This window comes from Porites lutea, chromosome 14 (assembly GCF_958299795.1).
Source record: "Porites lutea chromosome 14, jaPorLute2.1, whole genome shotgun sequence".
In the NCBI taxonomy this organism is placed as follows: Eukaryota; Metazoa; Cnidaria; class Anthozoa; order Scleractinia; family Poritidae; genus Porites; species Porites lutea.
The window spans coordinates 20623031-20649199 of record NC_133214.1 but is presented as its reverse complement, the minus strand read 5'-3'; the positions used below and the strand labels follow the sequence as shown (position 1 = coordinate 20649199).

Sequence of the window (26169 nt, the reverse complement as noted above, 5' to 3'; positions counted from 1 at the left end):
ACAGTGAGTATGTTTTCCCCATACTCTACGAGTCTCCGAGACTCGGTGGATAGTGCTCGTCTGACGTACAGAACTGGAAGTCCACCGGGTACGAATCCTGATGGAGACTAACTATTTCCCTTACTTGAAAGTCATGGAAATAATTGCATTTTCTTAAATATCGTAAACAATTTTGATTGTGGTCAAAATTGAACAGTTTTCACGTTCAAGACTCGACTTTGTAAAGACCTACCGTAGTCTCAGCAATTTCCCATACGTATACAGTGCTTCGCATCACTCTGGTGGTAAAGTGTATTTACTTTATAAACCTACCGGTTGTTAATCGTCGTCCCAGTAGCGGCACAAAGAATACTACTTTGGAAACTCATGCTTCTAATAGTCCTCTACTGTATAGTGCCAGAAAATGATCACTGTTCTTTGGGAGTTTGCAGTTGTCTTTTGTCACCGGAAGAGTAAGTAAGCGGGGTAGCCCCGACCAATCAAGACACTGTTTGTAAGGATCGTTGCTTCTGATTGGCTGGCTAAATATGGCACCGGTCTATGCGCCCTCATAGACACAAAAAAACATAGACACTGGGTTGTCACTCGTTCACACCAGGGCGGATATTTTATCCGCCCTGGTTCACACGTCTCAGAAGTACGCTCATTACTATGCAGACAGGGGGGGCTGGCAACGGCCTTTGATCTTGCCGCTTTTCGGCTTTCCATGATCGCCCCAGTTAAGAAATCTGTCAATCATTCGACAACTGTGGCGAGCATGCGCGAAACCGGCCGGGGAAACAACAATTTCAAAACAACAACTCATCTTCGCAGCGATTCGACATTGGGAAGTGAATTCGCTTTTATAATTTTAGTCCTGGTCATTGCTTTCTTTGCTGTAACCAATTTTTTCGGCAGTAATGTGGAGCTTACGTTTTTCTTTCTTTTGGTCTTGCGTTTGTCATTACATGCGCTTTACTACGCTAAGAACGAAGAACGAGACCAGTGAACATGTTCCTCGATTTCCGACCTTTTGACTTATGTGTTTCTGTTTAGAAGACCCCCAGGACTAAAAGAAGGGCCAGCTCTCCAATACGCATGTAGAAGAGTTTAAATTTTCAAGTGAAAGGCCCGAAATTAATTCTTCGCGATATTAAAAAAAGTGCGGTGGCTGTGGTCGAGTAGAAGAGTTGTCAGAGTTGTTTAAGACGAGAAGAAATGATGATTGAGATTCTTGATTTTACATCCTTGATTGTGAACTTATCCTGGCAGATTTGCGTTGGATGATTGACTGGCATGGTCAAATCTAGTAGTTCATGTATTTCTTTATGTACTAGAAGCTAAATAAATTTTGCCAAGAGATCATTCTCTCTTGATTTTGCAAATGTTGATATGTTAAAGTTTCGTTCTTCGTGTGATTTAATTTAAACTTTACCGTAGTTTCTAACAAATGAATGTTAGGCAAATGAAAGGGTAATTATTTTTTGTGTTTGGAATTCTCTTTTTCATGACAGCAGTTATTACACTGCCTTCAGTTTCAGTCCTCATTCAAGTGTGTTTTGTTGCAAACAAGGAGGGAAAAATTACAAATTCCAAAAACTACACTTTTCCTTGGAACAAGATTATGGTTTTAAAAAGATGGGATTAGCTAGGTTCAGAAAATAAATGTTCAAGTTTGCATGTTTTGACAAGGACCACATCTGGCTAAATATGCTTCAAAAGGAATTTATAAAGTCAGGAAAATGGTGACATTTCTATTTTTGCCTTTCCTTCGGCCACTGTGATCAGTTTTTGCCATACAGTTGCATGTAATTTTTTACATCTTTGGACATCAACCTGCCAGGTTAGTTTGTGTCTGTATATAAATGTAGTTAATGAAATCAAATCCTCTCAAATGCTCTCAACTGGATATGAAAAACACCATAGGATGCCTTGGAAAAAAAATGTAAAATCATATTATTTAGTATATTTATTTGTAGTCAACTGAATAACAGTTGGAAACTTGTGTCGAGGCAGGCAAAGAGAGACCATAAACATTCACTGACTTTGCTGTGACAACAAGTGGTAAAAGGGTATTAAAATGTGAGACCACCTCCCTGGGCTTGCACTGAAAGAGAGTATGGGTAGTAGGACACATTGTTTATTTCCCTACCCCTTTTAAGCCAAGAGACCTTATTTTATAATTCTGATTCATTTCATTTAGCATACAGAATAAAGTTAGCTTTTAAACTTAGAAACATGGAAAAAACCTAGGGGAAAAAATGGTAGTACCAAAAATGTAACTATAGACTGCTCTTCATCAACCTTCACAGTCCAAACAGACATCCTGTTCAAAACTCAAAAGGGTAAAACGGTCTCCACCTCAAATCAGCAGCACATACCCATCTAGGCCAGATAAGCTAAGGGTAGTATCGTAGAAAGAACTGCTGGGGGATTGGGCTTAAGGGACAATAACTTCTTTTGATGCTTGATAAAAAATCAATTTTACGTTTAGTTGTTTGTTTTTGTTCTAAATCAAACTCATAACTCATAGACAAACAATTGAAGTTGTACATTTTTCAAGCTCCTTCTGATTCTCTTTATAAACTTTGCAAAACATTCAATTTTCTTTTTTCTGTTTCTTGTACTTCAGTCCTTTGAGGGATTTTCTCAATGTATACACCTGTCTGATGTACTCACTCTTATTAGCAACTGCCAGCCTCTTTTTCCCCACACTAAACCATTATAATCATTTCAAGTAAAATTCAGAACTACAGGGTAATTTTTGTACAAACAATTTCAAGGAAATACATGAAACCGAAGTCAAGATCTAATGCAAAACTGCTAAATACAGTATTGTTGTTGGAAATTTATTGATTATCACTCCAGTGATATTCCAGTGAAGGTTTTGAAGGTTCAGTAAAACCCTCCCAGCCTTCTGATATTAAAAATAGCTTTAACTGACAGACCCATCCAGTATATGTGAAGCAAAGTGACTGGAAAATGTACCCTGGCTTTTACTAAATTGGCCCTGTATTCTATATTTTCGCCCATAAATATTTGTTGTGGCTCACAGTTTACAATCAAACTTACGAACAGCGAAGTAGAAAATTGGTTCAATGAACATTCCCGCATGACTGTTGCAAGACTCGTACTAATATAGTGAGCTCGTAGCATATGTTTAGGATAAGGAAGAGAGTTCTTACTACCACTGTAGGTGGAAAAATATAAGAGATGGAGACTAAGCTTATAAATAACTGAACTTGCCGAGATGCCGAATTAGTAACGATAAGTGTAGTCACCCATGAACTGTTCATACGTCACGCCTCCTGCGGTCCAAAAGTTCCATTAAAGATAATATTGAAATCTTTTCTTGGTGTTTGGACGCGGGAAAACTCAAAACCGAGCAAAAACACATCGTCCCTCCATGTCTGCATTCTCCGCCATATTTGTTTTGAAGGAAAATGGTACTCAGTCTCACTCGGCCAAATTTCTTAACTGGGGCGATCATGTAAACTCGGTTCCAGACCTCGCTGCCAGCCCCCCCTGTATGCAGATTATCAAACCTCATTTACATAGTTTAATACAACAAGTTCCGCGCATTTTCTACTGCCTTCGGAGGAGAGGCGATGTGTAAAGACCGCTAAAATAAGTAATTAACTTTGTAATTGAGCCTCGGAGTACTATAGAGTACACTTTGGGCTTTTACACCTTTGAAAAAGTTAACGAGCACGCTAAAACAAAGACAATGATATTCTTAGGCAATCACTGTAGTGCAATGTCCCTTCGAATGTTGTGATCTCTGTTACCACCCGATTCACGCAACCCCTATGGGTGATACCCGCTGAAAATGCACCAAATTACGCGGGCATCAACCGCTGAATTACGTACTATAGTACGGGCAATATGGCGGTCCATAGGCTACACAACCATCTGTGCAAGTAACCGTGATATTTTAGATAAAATAAAAATAATTCCCCCTCTTTGATACAGTGGAAAATGGAAAGACTAAAATATTAACGTCTATTTGATATATAAACCGCAAATTTTCAAACAATTCCCGCTAATTCCGCATAACCCGAAGACGAGTAACAAATTAAGGGCGAAGTTAAGTTGCTCAAAGTGAAGTTTTACTTCATTGTGTTAGGTTAAAAACCATCCGTGATTTGAGATAAAACGTCTTTAGTAAACAATTGTAGTTCTCAACGCGGAAAATAAAATATTCCGGGTTTCGGGAGTGCGGTCTGGCTCACGTCTAATAGGATGCTGATACGACGGGCGTTTTTGAGACGGGCAAATTCGAGAAAGACATTTTATTACAGTTCCCCCAAATGAAGTGTATTTCTATGATGTTTACATCAAACTGTTCCGGATCGTGTAATAGAAACTTTTAAAGCAAAAATCTGGTCTTCCAAAAAAGCAAGGGCCCAAAGTAAAGAATTTCTGAATGTCAAGTGTAGCGTGTGTGACATCCTATAGGATGCCGATTCACGGGCGTTTTTAAGGCAAGCAAATTCGAGAAAGAAATTTTATTACAGTTCCCCCCAAATAAAGTGTATTTCGATGATTTTAACATGAAACTGTTCCGAATCGTGTAATAGAAACGTTTTAAGCAAAAATCTGGTCATCCGAAGGCGCAAAGTAAAGAATTTTGGAATAGCGAGTGCAGCGCGTGTGACATCCTATAGGATGCGGATTCACGGGCGTTTTTAAGGCTGGCAAATTCGAGAAAGAAATTTTATTACAGTTCCCCCCAAATGAAGTGTATTTCTATGATATTCACATCAAACTGTTCCAAATCGTGTAATAGAAGCGTTTTAAGCAAAAATCTGGTCTTCCGAAGGTGCAAAGTAAAGAATTTTGGAATAGCGACTGTAGCGCGTGTGACATCCTATAGGAAGCCGATTCACGGGCGTTTTTAAGGCGGGCAAATTCGAGAAAGAAATTTTATTACAGTTCCCCCCAAATGAAGTGTATTTCTATGATATTCACATCAAACTGTTCCAAATCGTGTAATAGAAGCGTTTTAAGCAAAAATCTGGTCTTTCGAAGGTGCAAAGTAAAGAATTTTGGAATAGCGAGTGCAGCGCGTGTGACATCCTATAGGATGCCGATTCACGGGCGTTTTTAAGGCGGGCAAATTCGAGAAAAGAAATTTTATTACAGTTCCCCCCAAATGAAGTGTATTTCGATGATATTCACGTCAAACTGTCCCGAATCGTGTAATAGAAGCGTTTTAAGCAAAAACCTGGTCATCCGAAGGCGCAAAGTAAAGAATTTTAGAATAGCGAGTAGAGCGCGTGTGACAATATCCTATAGGATGCGGATTCACGGGCGTTTTTAAGGCGGGCAAATTCGAGAAAGACATTTTATTACAGTTCCCCCAAAATGAAGTGTATTCCGATGATATTCACGTCAAACTGTTCCGAATCGTGTAATAGAAGCGTTTTAAGTAAAAATCTGGTCTTCCGAGAGCCCAAAGTAAAGAATTTCTGAATGGCAAGTGTAGCGTGTGTGACAATATCCTATAGGATGCGGATTCACGGGCGTTTTTAAGGCTGGCAAATTGGAGAAAGAAATTTTATTACAGTTCCCCCCAAATGAAGTGTATTTTTATGATATTCACATCAAACTGTTCCAAATCGTGTAATAGAAGCGTTTTAAGTAAAAATCTGGGTTTGGAAGGTGCAAAGTAAAGAATTTTGGAATAGCGAGTGCAGCGCGTGTGACATCCTATAGGATGCGGATTCACGGGCGTTTTTAAGGCGGGCAAATTCGAGAAAGACATTTTATTACAGTTCCCCCAAATTAAGTGTATTTCTATGATGTTTACATCAAACTGTTCCAGATCGTGTAATAGAAACTTTTAAAGCAAAAATCTGGTCTTCCAAAAAAGCAAGGGCCCAAAGTAAAGAATTTCTGAATGGCAAGTGTAGCGTGTGTGACATCCTATAGGATGCCGATTCACGGGCGTTTTTAAGGCAAGCAAATTCGAGAAAGAAATTTTATTACAGTTCCCCCCAAATAAAGTGTATTTCGATGATTTTAACATCAAACTGTTCCGAATCGTGTAATAGAAACGTTTTAAGCAAAAATCTGGTCATCCGAAGGCGCAAAGTAAAGAATTTTGGAATAGCGAGTGCAGCGCGTGTGACATCCTATAGGATGCGGATTCACGGGCGTTTTTAAGGCTGGCAAATTCGAGAAAGAAATTTTATTACAGTTCCCCCAAAATGAAGTGTATTTCGATGATATTCGCATCAAACTGTTCCAAATCGTGTAATAGAAGCGTTTTAAGCAAAAATCTGGTCTTCCGAAGGTGCAAAGTAAAGAATTTTGGAATAGCGAATGTAGCGCGTGTGACATCCTATAGGATGCGGATTCACGGGCGTTTTTAAGGCGGGCAAATTCGAGAAAAGAAATTTTATTACAGTTCCCCCCAAATGAAGTGTATTTCGATGTTATTCACGTCAAACTGTCCCGAATCGTGTAATAGCAGCGTTTTAAGCAAAAATCTGGTCATCCGAAGGCGCAAAGTAAAGAATTTTGGAATAGCGAGTAGAGCGCGTGTGACAATATCCTATAGGATGCGGATTCACGGGCGTTTTTAAGGCGGGCAAATTCGAGAAAGACATTTTATTACAGTTCCCCCAAAATGAAGTGTATTCCGATGATATTCACGTCAAACTGTTCCGAATCGTGTAATAGAAGCGTTTTAAGTAAAAATCTGGTCTTCCGAGAGCCCAAAGTAAAGAATTTCTGAATGGCAAGTGTAACGTGTGTGACAATATCCTATAGGATGCGGATTCACGGGCGTTTTTAAGGCTGGCAAATTCGAGAAAGAAATTTTATTACGGTTCCCCCCAAATGAAGTGTATTTCTATGATATTCGAATCAAACTGTTCCAAATCGTGTAATAGAAGCGTTTTAAGCAAAAATCTGGTCTTTCGAAGGTGCAAAGTAAAGAATTTTGGAATAGCGAGTGCAGCGTGTGACATCCTATAGGATGCGGATTCACGGGCGTTTTTAAGGCTGGCAAATTCGAGAAAGAAATTTTATTACAGTTCCCCCAAAATGAAGTGTATTTCGATGATATTCGCATCAAACTGTCCCGAATCGTGTAATAGAAGCGTTTTAAGCAAAAATCTGGTCTTCCGAAGGCGCAAAGTAAAGAATTCTTGAATGGCAAGAGTAGCGTGTGTGACATCCTATAGGATGCCGATTCACGGGCGTTTTAAAGGCGGGCAAATTCGAGAAAGAAATTTTATTACAGTTCCCCCCAAATGAAGTGTATTTCTATGATATTAATATGAAACTGTTGGGAATCATATAATAGGAGCGTTTAAACAGAAAAACTGATCTTATGAAGGCGCAAAGTAAAGAATTCTTGAATGCGCCATTTTCTCAATAGACCTTAATGCGACTTGTTTACCCCTTAAAAATGTTGCCTAACCATTGTCTTAAATTTATCTTGGGACGACTGTAATACCCAGGAGGCCTTAAACAAGGTTTATTACGGTTTATGAGAAAATGGCGAATTCAAGAATTCATCCAGGGTCACGTCATTTTTAGGGCGGGGAAATTCGAGAAATAACGAAAGGAACTTTATTTCAATATTAATAAGACCAAAAAAATCGGAATCGTATGATAGAAACGTTTAAAATGAAAATCTGGTCTTAATTCTAAATGCGCAATCATCCGAAATCATCTGGGCCAATGACATACATGATGGGATGGACTGGTAATTTTAAGGGTGGGCAAATTCAAGAGAGAGACTTGATTACTGTTTGCCTAAAATGAAGTATATTTCAGGATGTTAAGATCAATGTGATTTGAATCGTAAAATAAAAATGTTTTTAGCAAAATATGTTTTTCTGAAGGCGCAGTAGCCGCAGTTAAGAGTTGATCCCTTAGTTAAGCTGCACCGTCGGCCCCCCCGCTTTATTTTATTGTCGCAAATGCAGGGAGCGTATTAATTAACTGCAGAGATGAGTTAACTGACCTTGAGTACTGAGCATTAAACTTTCACACAAGCGAAAAAATCAAAACTTCTGACATCCCCTTCAGCTTGTTATCCCTGCTCCTAGAGAAATATGGAATACTTCACATAACGTGCACGAAACACCACTATTTGACAGCTGTACTTGATGGCGGTTGGTGAAAATACACTGATTTCACTGAGCGCATCGAGATGCCGGACTATTCCTCGTAGTAAACGGGTCTAAAGGCCAGCAATGCGTAGTTGCCCCAATATTCCATGACAAATACAATAAAACCCACAAGTAAGATCCTGCAGTTTCTCACTGAGTTAGCTTTAACAGATTCTTCATTTGAAATTTGCTTACCAGATTAGCATTTTTCTTTATATTTTAGTGGGGATAACTCCGTAATCTTTTAATTTTTACCTTTTATAAACTTTAGATTTTAGCGAATTATAAATTCACCTTATGATACCAAGTATAAACTCTTTTTATAATTTTTTTTCCTATTTTTTCAGTGTCCCCAATTAGCTTTTATAAGCTAAAGACATCGACACTTAAATAAAGTTGTAATGTTATGTTGTTATGTTATACTAAAAAGAAGAACTGAATTGCTGACCTGTCTAATTACACTCAGTTCTAACAATTTTACACTCTTGGCACCTAAGTCTCCCCAACATTTCCTCAATGTTGACTTATCTTCAGTATTTGCCCAAGAGCAAATAGATTTTAGAGAATTAATAAGAACTTCTTTCAAATTTTAGCCTAACAGGTTCTTAAAACTCAGGTTCTTTATAGTCGCGCGGGTTTTAGTTGAAAACACACACTGATTTATACATTAACTCATCGAAGTGCCCACTGAACATTTCCAAATTATTAGAAAGTGGGATCCAAGCAGGGAACAAAACTGCCTTTTTGAAACACAATGCTTTCACGGCAGTTCGTCGCATTCGTTAAAGAGATGGGATCTAGGAGTCAAAAATGTCTATTTGGCCCATATTTCATGCAAACTGGTGGAAATACACTTATTTCACAGCAACTCACACAGTAAATTTTAGGTAATTGCCTAAAAAAGATTTCCGGTTTTAACTCCCAGTCTGGAGTTAAAATAACTCCGAAAATGGGGTTATTTTACTCCTTACATGAGTTGTTTTTACTCTTATTGGAGCTTCTTTACTCTCAGCTCTGTTCAAGTGGAGTAACAATTTTAGGTACAGGATAACTCCTTTTTGGGGGTTATTCCAACTCGTCAATATCTGGGTGATTTTTACTCCTGAAAAAGAGTTCTTTAAACTCCTTTTTGGAGTAAAAAAAACTCCCCCCCCACCGCCCCCCCCCCCCTCAAAAAAAAAAACCTCCACTGTAAGGAGTTAAATTAACCCCACTAGACTAGAGGAGTTTTAATATTATGGAACTGCCGGACAATATCGCTTTTTTAAAAAAAAAACTGGAAGATCTCAGCCATTCTCAGGGCCAGAATTCGAAATGCGTATTGGCCATAATATTCCAAAAATTCTAGGGGAAACATCTGATTTCACAGCAGCTCATCAAAGTACCAAACTATTTCGCGATTATTAGAAGATGGGATCCAAGGACCGAAAAATGCAAATTTAGCCCTATATTTCATGGAAACTAGAGGAAAGGCCCTGATTTCACCTCACTTCATCGAAGTAACGGAATATGTTTCACTCATATAAAATACAATAATTTCACAGCAACAAACACTGGCGAAAACAATTCATTCAAGTGCTGGAATATATTTCGCATTTATTGAATACTAAGAAATTAGGATGAAAAAAGCGTTTTTGGCACCATATTTTCTGCAAACTATATTGATCAGAGTGACATACACTACTTATTTCGAAGCAATTTATTCAAGTCCTGGGGTGCTTACCATTTGACAGAAAAATCCGGTTGGGGTGTCGAAAGCATAATGGTAAGCGATTTACCAGTTTACCGTAGAAATGCCACATCCGTCAGGGTTTGAATTCAAAAAAAGGGCAAATTTGTGTAGCGTGAGTCTGGAACCGAGAAGGAACAAGAAATTGGTTAATGGTAAGCAAAATTCCGTTGGGTTCGTACCAACCGGAATGAAGGGACTACCTCAAAACGTACTCCTTAATTTTCGGTTGGAATTTCCGAAAAGTGACCTTACCATTTACCTTCCATCCGGAATTTCCGACATTTTCTGTCAAATGGTAAGCACCCCAGGACTATAAAACTCCGTAGTGGCCCACACTCCAAATTGAAGGCCGACGAAAATTCCGCATATTTACCCGGATATTCAATGAAAAATAGTAGGAAACACTCATTTCACCGCAACCCGTTCAAGAGCAGGGGTTTTCCCCATGCATCACAAAATGGGATCTGCAGGCCAGAAATGCGTAATTTCCATATAATGTTTCTTTCATGTTTTTAGAAAAACGCTGATTTCACAGCAATTCATTTGAGTGATGGACTATTTCCCAGTCCGACGAAAATGGGATCTAAGAACAAGAGTGCGTCGTGGCCCAATATTTCATGATAGAATAGTGTCAATAGTGAAAACACAGTAATTTCACTGCAACCCCAAAACTCCGCATATTAAACCGGATCCGTTCCAGGAAAAGTAGTGGAACACCACACATTTTCAATGGGATCTAAGAACCGCGTATTTGGCAAAATATTCCATGTACGTCTCCATTCATGTCCAGAAATGGATACAATGGCGAAAATGGCAAAAATGGCGAAAAATCGCCAGCCTCTGACGGTTTGAGTTGGATGCCAAAAGTGGCCCCTTGGAGACTGGCGATTTTGGCGAAATTGGCGATTTCGACGAAAATCGCTAGAGGGCTTGTGATATCCAGAATTTGGCAAATATTCAAATTGGTTGCAAAAAGTGGCCCCTTCAAATTATATAACTAAAGACGTCCCTTAGGGTGCAAGGAAAGTCAGTTTTACAGCCTGCCATTCATGCAGGCAAGCTGTAGCTAGCAATTAAGTACTAGCCCACAAGTCATTTCAACTAGCCCCCAAACCCCTTTTTGAATTAGGAGCCGATTACAAACCCTTTTTTGCTTACGGTTTGGCGATTTTGGCGATTAATCGCCATTTCTGCCATTTTCGCCAATGCGTGCATTTCTGGTCATATCTCATGTAAAAATTGTGAGGGTAGGTGTTAAATGGGAAAGGGGAAATTCGGGCGCGGGAGCGCGAGGGGCGCACGAGGAGGGGGAAAATCCATGGGAATTAGTGAAAATACTTATTTCACAGCAGTTCATTCCAGCGCAGCGGACTATTTTTTTCGTATAAAATGGGATGCATTATATGCATTATCATAAAGTATTTTTTGCAAACTAGAGGAAACATAGCGATTTCACGGCAGCTCATCATCGAAGTCCCAAACTATTTCGCAAGAAATGCGTAGTGGCCCATATTTCATGAAAAGTAGGGGAAACATACTAATTTCACGTCAACCCAAAAATTCTACATCTTTACCCGGGGCACTAGCTGACGGCAGCTTGCGTATTGAATGGCTGGACCTTCCCCCCACCATTTGGAGATCAGATATCCAGAAACGTACGCAACAACGACATCTCTTTTGAGTCAAGTTTGAATTTTCGCCAACCCTTAGTTGATTTGTCGTCACCTTTGCCATTTTTGAATCGTTGTATGCAAGTTCGCCATTTTCGTCGAATCCCCACTTTTCAAGAGAGCCCTGTCAACATCTCAATAGAAATTTTGCCAACCATATCGCCATTTTTGTCAAAATCGCCACTTTTCAAGGGGCCCCTTTAAACCGCCATCTCTTTAGAATTTTCACTAATTAAACCTTGGCATTCGCCATTTTTGAATTATTCGTCATTTTCTTCAAGTTACCCTCTTACCCTCTGGCGAATTTTTCCAGATTTTCTATTGACGCCGTTGCTGGTTCCTTTATACACATAAGCGTGCATTAGGACATGGGATCTAAGGACAAGAAATAACATCCCGAATACCTGAACAATGCACTGTCAATATGGTCAAAATCACATTTTGTTTCTCTATCCACTGCATCATCCTCAGTTTCCGGGAGTAGCAGTCAGACATTTCCTTAGCCTCGCCCTTATCGTCTTTGAACGGAATACTCATTGATTAAAAAATAAAGTTTGGGAGGGAGATGTCTTCAATGTGACATTGCAAAAATGTTTGACCTTTAGAAGTTGCCCCTCAAAAGGAAACAGTTTCATTTTCCGAAATATATTTTACTTTCTCCTCTAAGGGCAAACTGAACGAGATACCGTGGCATCTATGAAAGGCTGGTTTTCACTAGCGACGGAGTCTAAGTCGGAGACGTAATCAGAAGCGTAGAGCTTATGATCTAGTGAAAGCAGCGTTCCGATTCCGCTTACGTCTCCGTCGCTTACGTTCCGCTTATGACCTAGTGAAAACCAGATTGTCGGAGTCGCAAGCAGAAGCAGAAGAACAAAACCAATCTCAAAGCGTGGGACCGTGCATTGTGATTGGCTTATCCTTCCGCTTCTGCTTCCGACAATCTGGTTTTCACTAGATCATAAGCGGAACGTAAGCGACTTAGTCGTAAGCGGAGTCGGAAGAAATGGAAACGTTCTCATTCTTCTGACTCCGATTCCGTTGCGCTTTTGACTCCGCTTACGACTCCCACTTTTTGATTTTCACTGGTCATAAGCGCTCTTACGATTCCGACTCTGTCGCTAGTGAAAACCAGCCTTAACGAAGCGGAAAACGTCGCGTGTTGCCCGTTTAAGTGTTCAATAAAGGCTGGATTTCACTAGCGACGAAGTTCGGAGTCAGAGTCGGAGTTGTAAGAGCGCTTGTGACCTGGTGAAAATCAAAAACAGAATCGTACGCGCAGTCACAAGCGCGATGAAATCCGCAGTTTCCCTTTTTCTTCCGAGCCCGCTAACGACTCCCGTCGCCTACATTCCGCTCATGTTTTAGTGAAAACCAGATTGTCGGAGTCGGAAGCAGAAGCGGAAGGCTAAAACAATCACAATGCACGTTCCCACGCTTTGTGATTGGTTTAGTTTATCCGCTTCTGCTTCCGACTCTGACAATCTGTTTTTTACTGGATCATAAGCGGATTGTAAGCGGCGGAGTCGTAAGCGGAATCGGAACGATGTTTTCATTACATCATAAGCTCTACGCTTGTGATTACAACTCCGACTCCGTCGTCGCTAGTGAAAACCAGCCTTTACGTTCCTCGTATTTTCTGAAGCAAGGTTACGTTTTTTTTTAGCTCGATGCAGTAGATGCAAAGCTCTACGTCAGGGGCGGATCCAGAATTTTTTTTAATTAGGGGGTCCAATCTTTGATTCGGAATCCTGAAACGAACAGATCATTTGAGAGTACCCTCCCAAAATTACATATTTTTCAAATATGCCTGAAATTTAATCGTGCCAAAAGGTACCGCGCGTTTCAATGAAAAATCAACCAGTTGAATCGTGATATGCGATCCGATAGATACAAAACTTTCAGGGTCAAACAAGCAATAAAAAACAACCGCAGGCCTGATAGGGGCGGGTCCGGACCCCGCCCCGACCCTCTCACTGCATCTGCCACTGTACGTCTTACGGTTATGGGGACTGGCAAGTTACAACCCACAAACTCTTTTTGCAGCCAAAGGTCTGCTTTCGGGTAATTCACTTGACCCCAAAGGAACGTGGGAATGGCCATACCACACTCAAAATGTAAGATTAAATACAAAAGTGTGCCGCCTTTGCCAGTTTCGGCAGCCTTTTTATGTAGTGTAATTTTACAAAATGTAAAAAAAACACATTAATGGAATATAATTTGTCTTCAAGTTAAGTGTATGCATTTGCCTTTCATAACAATATTTGGTTTAAAATTACACCCACAACTCAACAACATTTTCTAAAATTTGGAATACGGCATCAATCTAACAGTTTGTGTATAAAACGGTGAATCACACAGGGCCGAGTTGTTCAAAGCTGGGTTAAGATAACTCAGGGTTAGTGCGAGATTTGAATTCAGATTTGAAAGCTTAAAAAGCATTTCAGTTTTAATTCTTTTTGTCTACAAGTTGATGATTGGAAGCTCTAAAAATAACAGAGACAATTACCCCAGAAAATGCTTTTGAACGCCAGAATAAGAAACCCGGGTTAAATTTAACCCCGGGTTAAGCGTTAATCGGCCTTCCAACAACTGGGCCCAGAACTACAAAATATAGAAAATAACCTTTTTTACTCACTATAATTAACTTGTCCTCTACCAATAACTTGAACCAAAGTTGATGGTTAACATCTGAAACTTGCATTCAATGCAGTTCATCAAAGGATATTGGGCACAGAAAAAAATGGGCCTTAAAAAGTCTGCATCCCTTGTTTGTTTTGCTTTGCTTTTCAATCTTATGAAACACTTCTTACAAAATTTGTATCCCTAATCCTCAAAAGAAAGAAGACATGCTTCTAGAAGCAAGGAACACAATTTTAATTGAAAACTCATTTACTCATCTTTCTGCCATATAATGCAATGTAATATTATTCTTTTGACAATATATAAGACTCGGGCACTAGTTTTATGAACTTTGGGTGCCTTTGATAAGGGTGACACAAATGCAGCTTCTTTGCATACTTATTTCAATCACATAAACAGTGACTGTAGCAGACATATAAATTACATGAAAGTATTAAAGCCAGCCCACAGATAGCTCTAGCCTCCCATGCAGACATTCCTAGGCCATGTTCTTTGAGGAGGATTGTGTGATGAGCCAAAAGAAAGACAGCGTCAGTGGAAGGCTAACTGATAGCAAAACTTGGGTTTAGTAAAAGGCCACTAAGGATTTAAGCTGTGAGCTGGCTTCCAGAGAGTAACATCTCTCCTTCTCTTTCAATGGTTTCTTCTCTGTGACAGTGCATTCTTTCACTTCCTCTAATCCCTTGTCCTTTGTAGCAGACACCTGCATGTAAAATGAAATTGGGAAAAGAGATTTATTTGATCATTGCTTTTAGAGAATATTACTTGCACATTTGTCTGTGTTACACAAGTAGTAGTATTGTTAACAGCTTTGTTTTCACACCATCATGTATTATGTTTTTGCTTCCCCAAAGTTTCACTTTGCAATTCAGGAACTTAAATTCATCCTGTAAATTGTGAGCATTTCTCTCCTCTAAATACCTGCTTTGTTGGGATCTTCATATAACACAGGTTGGAAATGCTAAGGATATTATTTTGAATTTTAAAACATATCACCACTCCCTGTGTGTATGGATTAATAATTTTATAGTGAATGTTTCTGACTTCTTAACATAAGTCAGGCTGATATCTCCCAATAACACTGCCTGGTCGGTGGACAAGGGCCATGGTGGAAACAATAAACACAGCTAAAAGATTTTAGAACTTGGTATCAAAAATTAAAAGCTATAGATATTCAAATGCAAAATAACTCAAAACATCTGAATGCCAACTCTGGCATGGTTGGTCTGGAACCCCTAAGATTAAGCTTGGTACCGGTAAATTCAAAAAACTTGGCGGGTTCACAGCTGCAAACATGTTCATTAACAACCACTTGAAATACTAAAGAACTGAAAAAGGCAAAAGAGTAATATTTAAGTTATGTGTTGTAAGAGTACAAAAATATATAAAACACAGTAATCAATGCACATTAAGCAGATGTGTAAATCAACTACATTGAACTTAAAGAAATCATTGACGAGTGGCTTTATAGCACCACATTTTAAATCATAGGAATAACAATAAATACAAAAGAGGCGAGGGAGAGCAGGATGTTAAATGAGCACTGATGTCTGTCAAGCACTTTGCAGGGTTCTTGGTAAGATGAAAGAGTAATACAGTTGAAACCCTCTACAGAGGCCACGTTGGGTACAGAAGAAAGTGGCCATTGTAGAGAGGTTGAAACAAGAGTGAATGTATGGACTGTCCGCCAAAAAATGGCCGTTATAGAGACGTGACCATTGTGGAGTGATTCGTGGAGGTTAACTGAATATATAATTCTCCTCCTCGTAAACAAAAATTATGGAATGCCATACTCAGGAGGAAGTGACTGGCTGAGTAAGGAACCACATCAGACAAGTTGCAATCTTGCAGTCCTTGGTTCGAGTCCTGCTGTGGTCACTTGCCTGATTTGTTCTTAGTCGCAGCCTTGATTGTTAATAGTTTTAATGGTTGCCTCCAGTGCCAGTTGGGGTTTTGAATCCTGTTACATTCTAATTGTTGAATTATTTGTTTCCATAATGATTTGCGTGGAGTGCCTGTAGAAATAGCTGGAATGCATACTAAGTGCACTTTTCACAATAACAAATCTGGCACATAAAGCATGAAACAAGGATCAAAGATGCATTTTTAGCCCTATATTTCATGCAAACTAGTTTGAATAAACTTGTTTTTCAACCATTTCGAAAGGAAATCTACTGAAAATGACAAACCAACAATGGGGGCAGCTTCAAATGCATACATTGGTTTCAAATGGGATCTGTAAAACCACAGAATAACGGGAAGTAAGGAAAATCTTTGTGATGGTGGTGCACACAAGCTAATACAGAAACCAAGGCTTGTTTAGAGGCAGCTGGGGATGCACGTGATACTAAGGCAGGTATATATTTATAAAATCATGTTAGACCGCCCAACTTCTATATATAAAATTTAATAAGATAATAATTTGAAAAAAAAAGCAAAATGATAAATTGTAATGACTGACAAATAACGTAGTTCACCAAGGGATCTGAGAGCAGTTTCTACTTCTAGCCAAGTTTAAGCAACTTCAATGAGATGCAGTTAGAGCAGCTGAGAATGCAAATGCTTTCTCTTAGTACCTACCACGTACATTATTTCAAAAATAAAATAATTAGCATGAAGTTTAAAAGCATAAGGGGGATTGACTGGATTTACAACAATTTGATTTGAAGTCCGGGTTGAACCTGTAGAAATTTACATTTTCAATCAACTCCGGCGTACTCAGTATTGCAACTTATACCGTTACTTACGTGCCTAGATCAGGGACCAACTTAGTCTTAAGTACTTTAAGGATTTCCAGACGATGGAAAATATCTAGTTTGTCGTGAAACTGCACAAGATTCGCAAACCTTTGCTATTGTACTGCAGTCCAAGCAACGACGAAGAATACCAGCTTCGGAGTCACAGAGGTGACACCTGTTGTTCTTTGAAAACGAACCTTCTTTAGAAAAGTTGTCGTTCGAGCAGGTTGTCGTAACTTGGCACACACATCGTCTACCCTTAACCGTCTTTTTAGAGCGAAGATCAGTGCTAAGCTTAAGTTTACATCTAGAGGTTTTCTGGTTTAATTATCGCTGAAAGCGAGGTTCGAATGCGAAATGGTAAGCTGCATAACATACCTGCCAAAGATTCAGTCTACGTCATAAATCGTCGCGATCCTGTTCACCGGCATCATCCGAAATGCTCGCACTAAGCTGTTCTTCTCCTGCTTACCGCAGTGTCCGCCTGCAACCAAACGAACTGGTCTGTTAAAGTGTCAACAACACTAGAAAAGATAGGTAAACAACGAAGGCAAAAATAATGAACAAAATAAAGGCTTTCACAACTTACCGGCCCATTAAATACTGCTTTGCACGTTAAAATATAACCTCAGTGACAGCGTGCTGCAACAGATTTTATAATAAGACCGATAAACGTGCAATTACAACACGTTTTGTCCATCATCCTGCACCATCCGGTACAGCACTTTCTCAGTCGTACTATAGTACGTACTATGGCGGGTGATACCCGGTAATTTGGGTATCATTTTTACGGGTGATACCCAGTACCCTTTGAGTGAATCGGGTGCTGTTACTCCAGCGGACTTCACACGGCCCAAGAGGACGTATGAAGGGAGTACATGAGAACTACTGCTTTTATGAGAGAAATTCTTGAGGAACAGGTAAGTCTTAAGTAAATTAATTTGTTTACATAATTTAACGATTAATGTCAAATTTAAGGATTATTCCAAGTGTATTTTAGCACAGTTCTTGTTATTACTATATCACAATGAAATGTTTAATGCAGGCTGTTTAATTCCTACCTTTTGTAATTGTCAGGAAGGAACTCTTTAATGAGGATGGTCAACATTCCACTCAAGCTGTTATTTTTGTGGTGGTGAAGGTAGGCATACTTGAAGACTTGATTTTGTCTCTCCAGTCCATTGTTTCAGGGGCACCCAACGTCAATTTTCGGAAGAATATCTGTTCGGAAGACGATTTTAGATCTAGAATTTTCGGAACATTTGTTGTAAAATTTCTTACTTGCCTGCCTCTCCTATGATTTTCGAACATGAAAAAAATGGTATAATTGCCTATTTTTAACGGATTTTTTCCCTAAAAAGGTCACCTAGAATTTTCGGGAGCCTTTTTTCTGGATGAAATTTTCGAAAAGGTAAGTTTTGATCCCTATAATTTTCGGATCACCAGGCTTTCAGCTAGGAAATCCGAACAGATGAAAAATTTTTTAGGGGATAAAAATATGCCTATATCTACCGTTTAAATACTAAAATACGTTTAACAGTGATATGTTTAAGTGGTTTTGAACTATATTCTCGTTGGGTGCCCCTGTTGTTTGTGTTCACACCAAGAATGAAGCTTTCACAGCGGAATGCCCATGCCCATTTCTGGAAATTGAAGAAAGGGTGTATGGTTGTCACAAAATTTAATTTTGTTTAGTATTGAAACATCAGTTGTCAGTTTGCCTCATCCACAGAAATCAAGTACTGATAATTTCTTTAATTTTTGTTGTTGTTGTTGTATACCTTATAATGACTCAACCATGTTTTTTGAAACCAACATTGCAGCTTTGGGTTCTGAACCCAGACAGAACTTGCCGTCAAAGCCTTGACTGCATCTTCATACTTTGTTGATGAGCTGGCATGGGCAACTCTTCTTATGCGAGAGAGGACCTCCTCTTTGCAGTCACTGACACCATTGGCTGCTTTGGACACCCATTGCTCGCATGCTTGTTCACGGTGGAAGTCACATAAATATAGTGTGGTGTCTGAATAGGAATAAATAGATATTACTAAAATGTAAAAATCGACTTTTTATTCCTTCCCATAAATTTTATTTTGTACTCATTTGCTTCAGTGAAAATTTTTCTTAATAAATATTATACCATTTAAGTCCCAAAAGCGATCAACAGCAATTTTCTCATAATAATATCAGTACATTATAAAGTAGGTTATGATAATGAATAAAATATTAAAATGATCTCCAAAGAGAAAGTGCTTTGATCATTTAACACGTTCTTTCCACTAATTCTTTGAGGAAATGTGTGAAGATCAGTGTGGAGAATTTGTATGTGGATATTGGGGATTTAGGGGTTAATTCAAATATTGTATTTTTTTAGATATGTTAAAAGTTTTTGCGAAAATCCCTTTGGGAATTTAAATAATTATTATTGTTATATTAATATTTATAATAATATTTATTATTTCCATCATTGTTATTTCTATTATCACTGTTATTGTCTTTGGTCTACTTTTTGAAGCTGCGATGCATGAATAATTTATTCATTACATACCTCAACAGCATTAATTTCTTACTCACTGAAGTCCATCATAAAGAACTGTGGCTTCCATGATTCGTTCCACTGCTTAAGTGTTTGTAGAGCCTCTGCTATTGCTTCAGTTGTCTCATGCTGAATGATGAATGATCCAACCACCTGGTAATCTACATTAGTTTTAACAGCCAGGAAGAATAGTGGCAGTGAGTACCTGGTGGTGAGATAGGTTGCATCCAGCAGGCAGATGTTGTCGCCATATTTCTTTAGAAGTCGTCTTTGCCAGGTGGTTTGGTGCAGAAAGAGAAGAGACTGTTTGCAGGTGTTATTAGTCAGTTTAACTTCTTCATCATAGTAATTATCATCTTTGACGTTAGCACAATCAGGCACAGCAATATCACTTTCTGCTTGACCCTGTCTTGCTGCATAGGGGCGAAAGTAAAACAGGTCCTGTGGATGTTGCCTCTGCCACTCACAAACTTTCGCAGATACATTGGTCTGCTCACATTTTGAAAATCTGTTTTGCACCATAGTCCTGTACATGTGGTTGTGTATGTCCTTTTTGGTCGGAAAGTAGCGTCGATTGTAAGTGGGCGGTAGTTCTTGGCCACAAAACAGGTCATTAGAAAGGTACTCCCTCAGGTGGCGTCTCATTTCATTGACACTTAGGATGCCATCTCCCACTAGATACTGGATTTTCTGAGCAACCCTTTGGTCCATCTGTTGTTGAATACCACCTGTCTGAGATTTTTAAGAGAATGCGTAAATTAATGAGTTATTTTGGACTGTGAAACATTTCTAAGAATACAATACTATGAATCAATGAAAACAAGTTAATGTATTCCAACCTCCCCAATAATGTGGTTTCTGTGGCTGCCTTTTTCGGGAAAACGAATGTAAATTCTCCTTTCACTTTTCACCACATTATTGCCTTTAATTGCAGCTCGTAGCATTGATGAACTGGACTTTCTCTTTCTCTCACTATCTCCAGGAATCTTAAACAAAAGAAGACATTTCCAATCAATAAACATGTTGGGCTTTGAGTAATACTACTGTGTCACTTCCCTTAGACTTGACTTTGTATTTTTTTCTGATTGTTTGGATTTTGAGTATTTTTACTTTATTAGGGTGGTACATTTTTCCTTCAAATAGGTGTCTAGAAGTTTTGTTGTGCGTTGCCAGTAGGAATGGGGAGGAAGGCTCACTCAACCAGGCATTTTATGTTTCAAATTAGGGGTGGGGCAAGGGGGGACACTCACAAATTTTCTTTCCAATATTATGCAAATTCCTCTCTCCCAACACAGAAAGCAATTGATTACAGAGTTATTAGTTCATTACTTCCTTGAATGTTGGGAAGAACATGACCTCTTTTAAACATATTTGTGCTGGGGGTTTAAAGAAGTTTTTTTAAATACCTTTCTTCTTTGGAGCGGGAATAGGGCTCGGGCTTCCAATCATAAACTGTTGGGGACCGGCTACACTCGAATCAAACCTATCCATTCATTCGTTTAGCCCCGAAGTCACAGCCAGCAATCAGCTGCTGTACCAATTTTATCCGCGGCAATTAAAAAAAAAATGTTACCTGTTCGTCCAAAGTCTTTGTCTGCCCGAACGCAGCAAAATCGGCTGGTTGTAGCTGTTTCAAATGCAGTAATTTTATGATTAGCTTCTTCGATAGAGGACACATGTATCCATCCTTCGTACGCCATTGCTTGCCATTGCTACATTCGAAAAGCCCGCGAAGATTTTTAATCATTAACAATGTTTGCATTTTTCCGTTGTAAACCATACTTCCGGTCAACGTCCCAGTAACGCGTGTGAAATATATTCACGGAGTCAAGTTCACACTCTTTGAAAGGACAGATCAGGTCGAAAAGAGACCATTATAAGACAAAATAGGATATGAGGTATACATTTTATTGCAATACAAATCTAAAAGCTCTTGTCGGAGACCTTGTTTTGCTAAGAGCCTATTCCAATCCTGAATCGATCAGAAATAACTATATCTTCGTAACATTTTATATAAATGTTACACCTTTCCTGGTTTCTGTTGTTAATTTTTATATTGTTATACTGACTGTAACAATAAATACATATAAGAAAACATCAAATAATGACTGCACCAATGTATTCTCTTCATACGTCCTCTTGGGCCGTGTGAAGTCCGCCCGGAAGTCCGCTGGAGTAACAGAGATCACAACATTCGAAGGGACATTGCACTACAGTGATTGCATCAGAATATTATTGTCTTTGTTTTAGCGTGCTCGTTAACTTTTTCAAAGGTGTAAAAGCCCAAAGTGTACTCTATAGTACTCCGAGGCTCAATTTCAAAGTTAATTACTTATTTTAGTGGTCTTTACACATCGCCTCTCCTCTGAAGACAGTAGAAAATGCGCGGAACTTGAGTTCCAATTAAACTATGTAAATGAGGTCTGATTATCTGCATATTAATGAGCGTACTTCTGAGGCGTGTGAACGAGTGACAACTAGACACATTGCAATATAACATCTTGTGATTCCGGGTTGTGTGATTGGGTAGGTTTCAATGAGTTGGTTGACCTGACTGAGACGGGTGTATGTAAAACACGGAACCTACCCGGAACCTACCGGAACCTGCCGGAACCTACCGGAACCTGCCGGAATCAACCGGAACCTACCGGAACCCCCCGGAACCTACCCGGAACCTTGAAAAAAGCGCAAATGATAAAATTTAAAAAAAAAACAAATAACAAAAAATAATACAAATCAAATAAAAATAATGAAAATGAAATAAATATACTAAATATAGGTAGCTTCCACCTTAAAAATAGTCTGAAAGCTACAATTTTTATTATTTTATTTCGTTTTAATTATTTTAATTTGATTTGTATTATTTTTATTGTTTATTTGGTTCCCGTCCTCTTGTTAAATTAGCCTAATACTTGAACAGGTCGGCACGTGACTAACGGAATGCCAAAGACCAAAGTACAAAGTATTGTTTTACGACTCGAAACCACACGTGCGCTGTGGAAGTCAGCGAGAGAGCGTGGACAGTTTTTTCAAGTACGACCATGAATGAAGGGAAAGCCGAGACGATCACCATAGAAGATGAATCACAGTCTGAAGATGACAATAGTAAAGAGCTATATCAGCCGGTTTTTATGAGAACCGAGGAAACGTGTCCTTTTGCCAGTTAACATTTCCTTCGTACAAACAGAAATTTGACTGTCTACTGAGTTGCGTAAGCAAAAGCTGATATCTGCCCACAAATTTACGCGGTTTTGTTTTATTTCAACAGTGCTGTAAAAACTGAGGGGAACGGTCATAACGAAGTAATCGAAATCCTTTCCTCGCCGGAAAGAAGTCCGGAAAAGAAAAGGTAAGCGCAGGTTCACTTTTCGTGGAGGCATAGCGGGCTCCATTAAAGAAACAACCCGTGCTAAACGAAGTCACTAAGGAATTGTTTTAACCGGCCAAGGTAGTTGGTTTTCATTAAATAATGGTAAAACTGCCGTATGTTTACATATCAGACGAGGCCGGTTGAACTGGGTCAAGGTGTGTTTGCATATTATAAACTAATTGCGATTTTTAGACGGCTGACTGGGAAAAAAATAACACGGCATAAGTTTATTCTGTACGTAGTGGGCGGAGTCGTGAAGCCGTGTCAAAATCGCATATAGTTTTGTATCGCGACTCAACTATTCCTTTTTTGAACCAAGGGACAATGAATGCACTATTGCAATTATTACTACTGTCGAAGAGCTTACACGAATACCGAACGTGCAATAGGCCTTATCACGGTTTCCGATGCCATCTTACCGGGTACCTACGCAAAGCGGTCAGAAATCACAGTTCTTGTATGGGAAACCGATATTGATAACAAACAACTTTTTCAAAAGCTAAATTTTGCAGAATTTGTGAATCGCAAGGTTAAGGTACAAGTTAGAAGTTTGTGTTCACCAAGTTTGAGGGATGTAGCCTGGCTAGAAGACACTCAGTTGACTTTTCTTATCAAGTTTCATTCATTTGTTTGTAAATATGGCTGGGTAGATGCGGTTCGCGGGAAAACAAAATTGTAGACAAATGTAAGGGAAACTAAAAATTAACCGGAGCGCCTTCTAGCCCAGCTACGTCCTTAATATTTGGCGAATACAATTTGCTACTTAGTATGATATAATTTACGATTCATACGCTCTGCAAAATTTAAAAGGCTCTTTGCACTAATTTCTGACCGCTTTGCTTACCATATTACAGTTTTTGGTTAGCTGACTTAAACTCGTGAACAACCCAACTCAATGTAGCGTTCTCAATTTCAACTTTACTGAAAACCAATCCCAGGCTCGAAAATATTTTCTCTCTTTCTGCTTGTCTTTCTTTCTTCAGCATCGCCGAATACAGATACGCATTCCAAAAAGCATATTTTTTTAATATTTGTTGTTGCCGTTTTATGAAGTACACAAACAGTACACGTTCAAGGACAAAGACTTTTTATTACTCGCAATATATTCCACCGATTATGTAACGGGTGTAACTTAGTTATCGCTTTTAAATGAAAAATGAGATTGATTCAATTTCCTCTTGTTAAGTTGGCTGAACACAGTTTTGATACCTGTGTTTCATTCACCTTTTTCTTTATAACCGACCCCCTTTGCAGAGTACAGAAGAGGTAAATCTCTCACGGACCTGCTCGTCAAAGCTAAGCTATGAAGGCTACATGCATTTACAGTAAAATCACGCAGGAATTCCGTGCAGGCCTGTCACTAATATTTATCACTAAGAGTATTTCCGAGAGTGCAATTTTCATTCAATCGTAATTTTTTTGACTTACTACGCATGCGCTGCAGTTAACTGGGTTCTTCCAACGGTTCTTTCAAGGCCGCCACACATTAGCCGATTTTTTGTCATCCGACCAAAAAATCTTCACTTGTCGGCTAGTTTGCGGTGAATTCAGACAAGTCTGCGACAAGATCGGGGCTTGTCGGGCGGAATCTGACAGTGCTAGATCTCAAAACGTCTTGTCGGGCCTTGTCGGCTAGTGTGCGGTGGACCAAGACAATTTGTCGGCGCTCGCGCGCGGCTCAACCAATTAGGAAATGTCATGGGAGTCACGTGAGTGGAATAGGCGCCATCTTGATTTTCAATAACCCGGCCCAAGCCTCATTACGCGGTTAGTCGCGACAAAAAATCGGCTAGTGTGCGGCAAGCTGATGGCCCGACAAATTTTAACCCTATTTGACCCCGACAAAAGATCTACGACAAAAAATCAGCTATTGTGCTGCAGCCTTAACAAAGAAAAAGCTGAGAATTGCTAGGTTCTTTGCATCGTCACGTTTTCTAACATATCTTTGTAATAAAAGACTAAAGCCATCGATACACTGCGTTCAATTATATAGGAAAATAGCGCAGATATTGCGGGTGTTGAGTAAATAAAATGATCGCTTTATCAGCGGCATGTTTGCTTTTTGCAATCCTTGTGCGGCGCGCGCTGAATTGCATCAGCAAATTGTGTTCGGCCACCAATTCGCACGCAAAAGGGACTCATTCCGAAACTTGAATTTGGTGGTTTAATACCTGTTGTGGAGCTCCAGTGCCCAGTGCAGTGCCTAAATCTCGAATATTTTTATCAAGACTACTTGTGCAAGCTTTAAAAACCTTTCTTTAATCCTTCTTCTTTTATTTTGTAGGTTAAAGGTTGAACTTTCAGAGGACCAGAGTCCTGAAATAGAAATTCACAGGAGATGTTTGGAATTCCAACCGAGGTAGGTTACATACATTCAGAAAAAAGTGAACCAATACATGTAAGTGAGGTTATATCTGACAAATTTTTAAAAAAGGTACCAAATAAAAATTTAGGACAGTTTCACCTTTTTCGCGTCCAAAGCCACTGGTGGTCAATTCATTTGTCATTACGGCTTCTTAGTATACTCAGGATCGAAGAAACACTGACTCTTCCGCTGTTGGAAATTACATTTTACTTCTGACGCTTTTATAAGCTGGTCCCAAGTATACTACTTCTCGCCAGCTTCAGCTCCGAATTTATTTATTTCTTGTAATATTGATTCTTATGACATTTGGGCACTGTAAATGTGTTCATTTATAACGAGTCTGTTTATATGATTAAAAGTAGTAAGAAGTAAGAAACATGGACGTCATTGTTCCTATGTTTAGATAACGTAAGACCTTTCTCGGGGCAGTTCTTACGGCAGTTTCAAGATATATTGCACATCAGTCATGATAATTGTTAATTCAAAGTTAACATTTTGCGGGATTAGTCTGACTGGTTTGATTTCTGTTAGGAACTGGGAAGTGTTACCAAGAATCGTCAGCTACTTTGCCGGGAATTTATCTTTTCCCATGACTGAAATAAACGATGGCGAATTTTCCGTGACTGAAACTGCCCGCATTCTGTTGTCAACAAATCCAACGTCAAAAGCTGTTTGTCAAAAATTCCCAAAAGGTGCTCAACAGAACTGCTGTTTCTTGGTGAACCTTACGAACTCGAAAGACCCACGTGATTTACGTGCCGACGATCTAGGGACCTGGAGACACAACGGAGTTGTTACCACATACCTCAGAGTTAATCAAAGTGCGAATAAGAATGGAGAAATATGTCAACACCCAAAGAATTTCAAGCCTAGTAAGGAAGATATGGTGGACAGTAATATGTTTGTTATGCGTCGCACGTATCACGCAAACGGAACTGCGTCAGATTACAAACGACTTATTGTAGAGATGGAAGGTAAGAATATCGTACTTTAAGGTAAACACATACCGC

General features: G+C 39.2%; 2 long non-coding RNA genes across 3 annotated transcripts; one reads left to right on the top strand and one right to left on the bottom strand.

Moving 5' to 3' along the window:
- Window positions 1-14256: 14256 nt before the first annotated feature.
- Window positions 14257-17683, bottom strand: LOC140925237 (uncharacterized). Of its 2 annotated transcripts, none has more exons than XR_012164380.1 (3): window positions 17478-17683; window positions 17267-17392; window positions 14257-14853 (listed from the first exon to the last, which is right to left on the bottom strand). It is a non-coding gene; the product is annotated as an uncharacterized lncRNA (long non-coding RNA). The 2 variants fall into 2 exon arrangements; XR_012164379.1 differs by having other exon boundaries at window positions 17267-17372; window positions 17478-17676.
- Window positions 17684-17714: 31 nt separating this feature from the next.
- On the top strand, window positions 17715-19072 carry LOC140923860 (uncharacterized). Its single transcript, XR_012164189.1, has 3 exons — window positions 17715-17808; window positions 17966-18029; window positions 18712-19072. It is a non-coding gene; the product is annotated as an uncharacterized lncRNA (long non-coding RNA).
- Window positions 19073-26169: the final 7097 nt, after the last annotated feature.